Raw genomic sequence first — 9,172 nt, forward strand, 5'->3', positions numbered from 1 at the left:
TTTCTTTTAGTACTTTTACTTCAAAATGAGCTGTTCAAGTTGTGTTCATAAAATCCACGAACTCTGACAAATACGTCTTTTCTATACTTGACATTTTTCCTAGAGCATCACCTCTTCTGATTAGTAACAGCTTAATAATTTCCAGTGCCGGAACTACCATTGGTGCAGCAGGTTTGGTGCACCAGGGCCCATGGAGATAATGGGGCCTGCTGCACCGGAGCCACAGCTCGCTAATTAAACCTCTGACTGTGTCACTTTGTAATATGTAGGTGCTATACAATATATGAAGATTTCTGATGTTCACATGTGAAGTAGAGACTACAGGAGACTGAAGCAAAGTCATGGTAACAGATTAATTAGGAAATATGAGACAACTGTGTGATTTAAATGTAGTCTTGTGACACGTAAGTAATTCATACTTGCCAACTTTGGCAGTGAGATCTCCGGGAGGGCGTTCAGTCCTGAGTGCGTGATCATGCCTCTTTAGGCTCCGCCCCTCTGCTACATTTTACTAATTTTGGCCTATTACATTGGGGGGCAGGATGAGGTGTTTAGCCACGCCACCACCCACTTCACCCACGATTAGGGCAGGATACGAGAGATTGCCCTGCTCTCCCAGGAGTCTGGGAGAGCTCACAAAAACTCCTGAGTCTCCCAGACATTCCTGGAGAGTAGGCAACTATGGAGTAACTTAAACATAATTTCATTTTGGTTTTATTAAACCAAAATGGCTAAATTCACAAGGATTAGGATTTTTTTAAATCACTTCTATAGACGTCCTTCTTAGGCCTTGTCTACATATGCATATGTCCTACACTTTTAGATGTATCTTTTATTGCCTCAAAAATAACAAGCCTCATCTAAAACTTTTATGGGAATTCATTGTAAGATGCTCCTAAAATCAGGTGTTTTTGTTTTTAAAATGTTAGGTCTCTGCACATAAAATTATGTTTGCATAATTTTTTATGTTCCAGCAAGAATAAAATAAAAACTCCCTTAGATAAAAGAAATGCCCCTAATGACCGGAGTATTTTAGGCTCCCACAAAATGGAAATGTGGACACCCCGTAAACTATTAAGACTGAATGCATTTTTCAAAACAGAAAATGAGGACATTAGGTGACACCTTCTGCTGCCTTTTGTCATGTGCTATAAGACAATTCTATTCCTATTCATTGTTACTGTCAGGGTCTGATTAAGGGTTCAGACCACCCTAGGTTAGTATGCTTGTAGCACCCCTTTGCCTTCTACCCTAGGCTAATACACAGTAGATTAACCCAAACTAGTCATCAATTTAAAATTTGGCTTTCTTTACCCTGACCAATGTTTATGTTCCTGTGTTTTCAAAACTTAGCTCCACTTGACTTTTTAAAAATAGTCACGGCAAACTTGTTAATCATTTAGTTTTTATTACAATCACAGCTATATAGAAGAACGGAAGCATGAATGAGCTCCACAGAGGGTAAAGACGTGAAGGGGAGAAGCCGTTATGCCTGTGCCTGTTGACATCCTTGTTTCTCCTACTAGCTTATCCTCAAGCTCCCGCCAAGGATTACTCATTGTCTTCAGCGTTTAACATGGGAATACATCAAGATTAAAATCTTACAACATTTGTTTTTCATATATTATTTTCACTTTGGAAAACAATTCTTCACTTACATTTTTAAATTTATTTCAGTTTATAGTTCACATTTTTGCAGCCCCAAAAATCTTGCACTCCCCCCAAACAGCCTTGCACCCTAGGCTGAAGCCTATTCAGCCTATTGGATAATCAGGCCCTGGTTACATTGGCAGTTAAAATTCTAAGTACTGACAATCCAAGAAGCTTTCATTGGGCATATTACATACGATTGGCGAGTTTGTTCTGTTTGTATACCTTGAGGGTTTTCTCATTCTTTCCCTGACCCAAACATTAGTTAAGCATGTCTGTGAGTTCTCCATCCACTCATTTAGATGTAACGTTAACATTGATAACCTAACAGAATGTCTAGTGGTCTAGAACCAAAAATGTCATTGCAGTTCTTTGGGAATTGTGAAGAGAAAGAAGGAAGGAGGAGAAGAAGAGCTGTAAAAGCTAGCAGTGCCCTCCAGGTTAGCAGCACTGCAGGAGACTAGTTTAGACCATCAGCAGCGAGGTCACATCTTCTCCTTAGATGAAATATTATATAGAATGAGGAAGTTAGTGAAGAAATGCCAGTAATACCATGCACATCTAGATCTACTGCAGGTATGTTCCTTTACCTTTCCATGTAGCAGTTAGAGCCAGCAGCTGGAGAACCAGGCCATCTGTATACTGCGACTTGCCCGGGAGACCTGTAGGAGTGCTTTAGGCATGCTGTAGACAACTGGAAACCACTTACCATTTCCAATGATATGAGTCCAACAGAAGTTAAAGAGAAATTATCTATTTTTTGATCCTGTTATTCAGAGGCTGCCCTTGGAGGGCTGAATACAATCCAGTGATCCAATGCTCCTCGTCTTCCTCAAACCCATCGTACTTTGGTGCTGCCTATGTGAGATTCCTCACATAGGCAGCACCAAAGGAATATAGGAGCAACAGTGTATACTGTTAAGCATATAGCTACCTTTAAAGTATTTTTTACAATCTTAGCGAGCTTCCTACACAGGGATGTTGTATCACTACCACCTGACCCACTAATGTCCTGTAAAGCTGCTGTTTTGATACCTTTTCATAAATTGCTAGAAATATTATTTGCAACTATAATAGTAAAATAATTAACTATGTTTCATATTGCATTGTTAAAATAAAGACAAAGATATCGTACCACAACAAATTAGGGCAAAAAGTGATAATGGTACCTCAAATAGAATATTGAAAAACAAAATATTGTAGGAAAATAGATAAATGTATTCCATCAATATGATTGAATTCTAACATGCTGAAGTGCAAACATAGAACTAATATCCCTTTCAACACACTATAACCCAATTAAAGGTTTGCAAAACCTATACAGTGTACATATAGATTACCAAAATATACGCCTCTATAGCAGTAGTAAGACAAAGTTTATTTCCCAGAGCAACCTAGTATGTATGGTCAGGTATAGATGAAGCGGAAACTGCTTGGTATGTTCAGCGTTGGTTCAGTGAATGACTTGTTAGTTTAGCTCCAGTTAGAGCAGGATGTGACTATTAGACCAGTCAACCAAACGTGTTTTTGGTTGCGATTTAGTGAATTTGTTATATTGAACATCCAGTGCTGCATGGTTTGTGGTGTCTTACAAATAAAAGATGATGATAAATTGTATTATATATCTCAGCTCTTAAAGACACCATGGGCCTGAGTCAATAAGGAAAGGAAGGAAAAAAAGGAGTAAATGATCTCCGGGACAAACCATATTGCAATGCAAGGGGGGCAAATTAGTTTATTAATTTTACACATAAGTTAAATACTGGCTTTTTTTAATCTAGAAAACAAATACTTAATAGCTTTATTTTCATACTGAAATTTAAAGTTGATCTAGGACATGTCCTACCCCAACTATACATCTGTACCCAGATTTTAAATTTACCTCCCCCTCCATTGCAACATGGTTTTGCCCAGATGCAAACTTACTCCTTTGATCTCCTTAAAGACTCAGGCCCCATGTTTTCGGAGGACATTTCATTTAAAAATGTCCATTTCTTATGCAGAAGACTAATTTAGTGATATTTACCTTTGTGGCAGATGACCTAATGCTCGGAATTGCAATGTTGGTCTTTATAACTACACACAACTCATATAAATGGTTATGGCAACAAGGATTGAGAAGAGGGAAGCTGCCTCAGGCAATAGAATAGGTTGGCACATCACTGGTTATATAAAGTAAATGGCATTTTAGGTTTAATGGCACTTTAGCAGAGATCATTTGAAATAATTTTATATGATAAGAAGTATTTTATGAAGAGTATTTCCTATATCCATGCTGAAAATCCCAAGATCCTGAACTTTTGTACAGAAGATGAAGTGATTAGGAAGATAAAAAAGCACATCTCTTAGGCTGGAATCCTTGGTGCATTTCAATTTGGTAGTACCCGTACTTTCCATATACCACAAAATACCTAAATACAGCAGTACAATATTTTAATCATTCGCTTTAACGGTGGACAAAATTCCATAAAACCTCTAGGACTCGTTAGACCAAACTTCGGCCCCACAATGTCCTGCAAAATAAGAAGAATACTTTTCAAAAGGTTCATCTTTATCAAAGAGAAACATTTACCAGCAGATTCAAAGTGTGGGATACTCAGAGGTATTGCTTGATATAGCAGTGCTAAAGAAAATGACTCAAAGAGGAAGAACATTCTGCAGTACTGGAATTGAGAATAGAAAGATCTGACTGCACAGTAGCAGTGAATCCGTTCAATCACTACACAATGGACACAGAAAAATCAAACTTTTGTGTGATGTATTCAGCAGTTGTAAATATAACTCACACTCTGTACAAGCTGAAAGCAATGTACTGTACCTTGGTCTCCAGTCATTGTGCAGTAGGTTGTTTGGGAGGTCGGTGTGTGTTTGTACATTAGCATGGTAGAGCTCCTGTACTGGAAATGTAGCTAAAACAGAAATGTTTATGTTAGTTAGGTTTGCATTGTGTACAAATCCGGTATACTTATTACACTGCGTAACCGAATCAGAACTACTTTGTTCTGATAGATATTTGGGCCTGGATATGTTCTTGGTGTACTTTTTAAGAGAGAGACAAACCAAACTACAGTCTCACATACATTCATACTCACACACACAATTGTTGAAAATTAAGACTGAAAAGGATTTAGGATTACTAATTAACTGAAACACAAATAGTAACAAAAAATTGACCCTTGCCTGTGTGTGTCTATGTGTGTGTGTGTGTGTGTTAGAGAATTTAGACTGTAAGCTCCAATGGGGAGTGAGTTCTCTCTACAGCGCTGTTGAATTAGTGGCGCTATATAAATAAATGGTGATAATGATTATAGCGGCACACAATGCCAGGCAGTGGCTGCAAAGGCTAATGAAATCCTGTGATGGGCTAAGGGCATGTGATGAAAACATAGTACTAGAACTCTATAAGTCACTAGACAGATTGAATTGTGACTGCATTACCGATGCTTTACAGTTTTGGCCAGCTCTACAAACTTTCAGAAGCAGACTACCTCTGTATTAGGGAATGGGAGTGTTTAATTATAAAGAGAGGTTAGAAAAACTAGTGTGTCTTAGATGTGACCTAATTAATGTATAAATATAATCAAAGTCAATACAACAATTTATCAAAAAAAATTCGTACCAAGGACCAGACAGAGGACAAAAGGTCATCAACTGTAAATGGAAGAAAGACTGTTTCACCATTCGGAAGGGGTAGGAAGGTACCACGTGAGGTTGTGATGACACTAACTCCCTAACACAATTTTAAATTGTATTGGATGACTTCATTACAATAAATGGCATCTGTAGCTAATATAAACTCAAAGGGTGATGTTTTTAATATCATGCCTGGCAATCAGATTAATTCCCTGCTTCTTGAGTTATGGTAGATTGATTTGTGCTCCAATAAAGTCCTTTAAACCACCACAAGCAGACATTTGCGCTCATTTTCTAAACTGCACAACACAAGTGACAGATTCTGTGCACCTTGGGCCTTATTCAGTATGGAAAGTAAGGCAAAAAATGAGCACATTTTCTCTGGGACAAACCATGTTACAATGCAAGGGGTGCAAATTAGTTTATTATTTTGCATATAAGTTAAATACTGGCTGTTTTTTCATGTACCACACAAATACTTGATAGCTTTATGATTACACTGAAATTTAAAGTTGATCTAGGACATGCCCTACCCCAACTATAAATCTGATCCAATTTTTTAAACTTAGCTACCCCTCAAATACAACATGGTTTTGCCAAGATTCAAAGTTACCCTTTTTTTTTTTTCTTTACATTCCTTAATGAATCAGGCCCATTGTCTGCACAGTTACCTAATCACTGGTTATCACAAATATCCTGCATTTATAAAGTGGTTGGGGCCTAATTCATGTTCCACTTATAATGATGTGTGCCAAGAAATGTTTAGTGAATGTAAAGACTGTCTACTGCTGGAGAGTTAAATTACCCTATATATGCTTTCTTTTCAATCATTATTTCCATCTTTGGATGACAGAGATTTAACATACTTACCGTAATACTCATTATATTTCATTGCTGCCCTCACTCATTTCCTTTGTCTGTATTGAGCATGATTTGTATTACTCTATATCATGTACAGTAGAAAAGTACATCAACAGATAAGTGACTTGATTTTGTAAAGCAATTAATAGACATGTGGATATCATTAGCAACATAACATTTTACTGCATATCATGTGTGTGAAACAAGTATTTTTGAATCCAGACTGCAATTTAATATCATGATATGGGACTAACTTTCAGCTAAAGATTCAACATAGCCCAAACAAGGGGTGCCTGACTGTAATGTATTTAAATGAGTTTAAAACAAATCGGGAAAAAGGTCAGTCCTTATGTGTAAGAGTATAAGGAGTATATTTATTAAAAAGTGGAGATGTTGCCTATAACAGCCAATCAGATTCTAGTTATCATTTATTTAGTACATTCTACAAAATGACAGCTAGCATCTGATTGGTTGCTATAGGCAACATCTCCGCCTTTTCTAACCCGCATTATAGTAAATATACCCCTAAGGGTGAACTTCAACCCTTTAAAAATATTTGTACATAGTCTGTTCTAACTGCCATATTAGTTTTTTTAAAACATTAAGTATATTGTGAAGATACGTGGTTCCCAAATCACTAAGACACGGTATTAGAGGAAAAATACAAAGATGATTTATTCTGCAGAACAGGATTAAATACGACACAGTCCCCTTAACAATAGCAGGTCCAACAAGTGAGGAAATCAGTTCAAATAAATCCAGTGAGATAGGTTCCACAGCACATCTCTGGCAGAGCATCTCCTCTTGGCCAAGGTCAGTCACTCACTCTCAGTTTCCAGGCTAGCCTCTTTTATCACCTCTTAATCCCACTTTGGGAACTGCCTGCCCAGGGGAGTTGCAAAAGGTCTCGATTGGTGGGCTTCTCACACTGTCCAGTCCACTTCTCTACCTCCCCAGGTGTCCTCCCTTAGGTGACCCCTGCTGGGTCCGGCTCCTGGCTGTCTCTAGCGCTCACTAGTGGACAATAGGGGGCAAACAGAAATAACAATGGTAGCTTAATTCACTCAACTCCTGAGTGTTCCCTGTGGAGGTGGAATTTAACCCCTGAAGTACTTTTCCAAGGAGATGTTTTAGTTCCATCGCTGATACTTCCTGGTAACAACGTGGCTAAAAAGTGCAGTCCGAGTATGGATTAGATTAAGGGGTTGTAACACTGGTTCCATACACCATGCCCATTTCTTTACATATATGAAGGAGAGAAATTGTGCAATATTATTGTTCTCAATGTACAAAAGATTATTATTATTATTATTATTATTATTATTATTATTATTATTATTATTATTATTATTATTCACATACATATATCGATATTTATATTTCATTTATGTGCCGTTATAATACATATTGCTTTTATATATAGTCAGTGGGGTGGGCACTCATATAAAGATGAATTTCAGCTTTGGTGTCACGTGTTCGAGGCTCCAGAAGTCTCTAATACCCAAGTAAATAAAACCGCAGATAATATTAGGATTTAGGACTTAGGACAGTTGAATGGAAACCATAAGAATGTTTTATTAAAACACATAAAGCATTGACATTTCAGTTCTATTAAGAATGTCATACATACATATATAGTATATATTACTTGTATATATTGATTTTTTTCACACATCAAGAGAACATTTCAAAGATCCTTTGGTACTGGCAGCAGTGAAGAATAGACCCATTTAATTTAATGTTACTAAAACAAAATAGTAATAACCTCAGTTTATTTGTGGGATCCAATTAAATAAAAACTCAGTAAGCAAGGTAAGCAGACCTTTCATTACAGTACCGTGCATTGTACTACAATATACAATAGTGGTGATGACATGCTGACATATTATTTTTAGTAGATCCAGCCCTATTGCCTTTCATATACATCCAACAGGCATGTTATGGGTTAACTTAGAGGTTCTTCATGCTTCATTCTAGCAGAGCAAAAATTACATAAGGAACAGTAAGTCGTTGTCTCTCCATGTTTCTCAGTCTCAAAACTTTTTAAGGGCTTGGGGGTGAGAGCCTATAGTAATCGTGTTAGATGTGTTTGATGTCCATGTGTAATCATGTTGTTTACAGAAGAGAGTTTTGAGCAGTTACATGTCCGAGCATGCACTGGCAGACTTTGACTAGAAAGACATGTTTGATGCTTGTTGTCTTTGAGACCCTGGTCCTTTATACTGGGACTAGAGAGGTAACAAATTTGACTCTCCACTGGTCACAATTTTTTGGGGATACCCACCTCTCCAAGCCCAAGGGAGCTGAGAAGAGCCCAATGCTTTCAACCACAGAGCTAGTAGTCTCTGATAGGGTAAGCATGCTGTATTATTGCAGGGTCACTTCCTATACAGGAATCAGCTCTGCCCTAACCATATATATATATATATATATATATATATATATATACATATATATATATATATATATATATATATGTATAAAATATATATGTATATATGTATATGTATAAATATATATATGTAAATATATATATATATATATATATATATATATATATATGTATATATATATATACTTACTATATACTTACCAAATCTCGAGGAATGTCCGGGGGACTCCCGAAATTAGAGTACATCTCCCGGACTCCCGGGAGAGCAGGCAAATATCCCTCTCACCGTCAAAATGACGCAATTTGCAGTGAATTGCGTCATTTTGGCCCCCACCCCCTCGCGACAAAACTGGCATTTTGTTGAAGGGGGCAGGGCCAAAATTACGCGATTTACTGCGCCCCCGCCCCTCCCACCCCTCAAACACGCCCACCTGCCTGGGATCTCCCGGAAAGACCTCTTAAAACGTTGGCAAGTATGATATACATATATATATATATATATATATATACATATACATATATATATATATATATATATATACACATATATATATATATATATATATATGTAAACACACACATATATATATATATATATATATATATATATATATATATATATATATATATAATAGC

General features: G+C 36.9%; 1 long non-coding RNA gene across 2 annotated transcripts; it reads right to left on the reverse strand.

The window, feature by feature from the left end:
- Nucleotides 1-1,422: 1,422 nt before the first annotated feature.
- Nucleotides 1,423-6,336, reverse strand: LOC142101666 (uncharacterized). Of its 2 annotated transcripts, XR_012679113.1 has the most exons (4): nucleotides 6,154-6,336; nucleotides 5,270-5,301; nucleotides 4,469-4,547; nucleotides 1,423-4,163 (listed from the first exon to the last, which is right to left on the reverse strand). It is a non-coding gene; the product is annotated as an uncharacterized LOC142101666 (long non-coding RNA). The 2 variants fall into 2 exon arrangements; XR_012679114.1 differs by lacking the exon at nucleotides 5,270-5,301.
- Nucleotides 6,337-9,172: the final 2,836 nt, after the last annotated feature.

Source organism: Mixophyes fleayi, chromosome 9, assembly GCF_038048845.1.
Source record: "Mixophyes fleayi isolate aMixFle1 chromosome 9, aMixFle1.hap1, whole genome shotgun sequence".
Classification (NCBI taxonomy): domain Eukaryota; kingdom Metazoa; phylum Chordata; class Amphibia; order Anura; family Limnodynastidae; genus Mixophyes; species Mixophyes fleayi.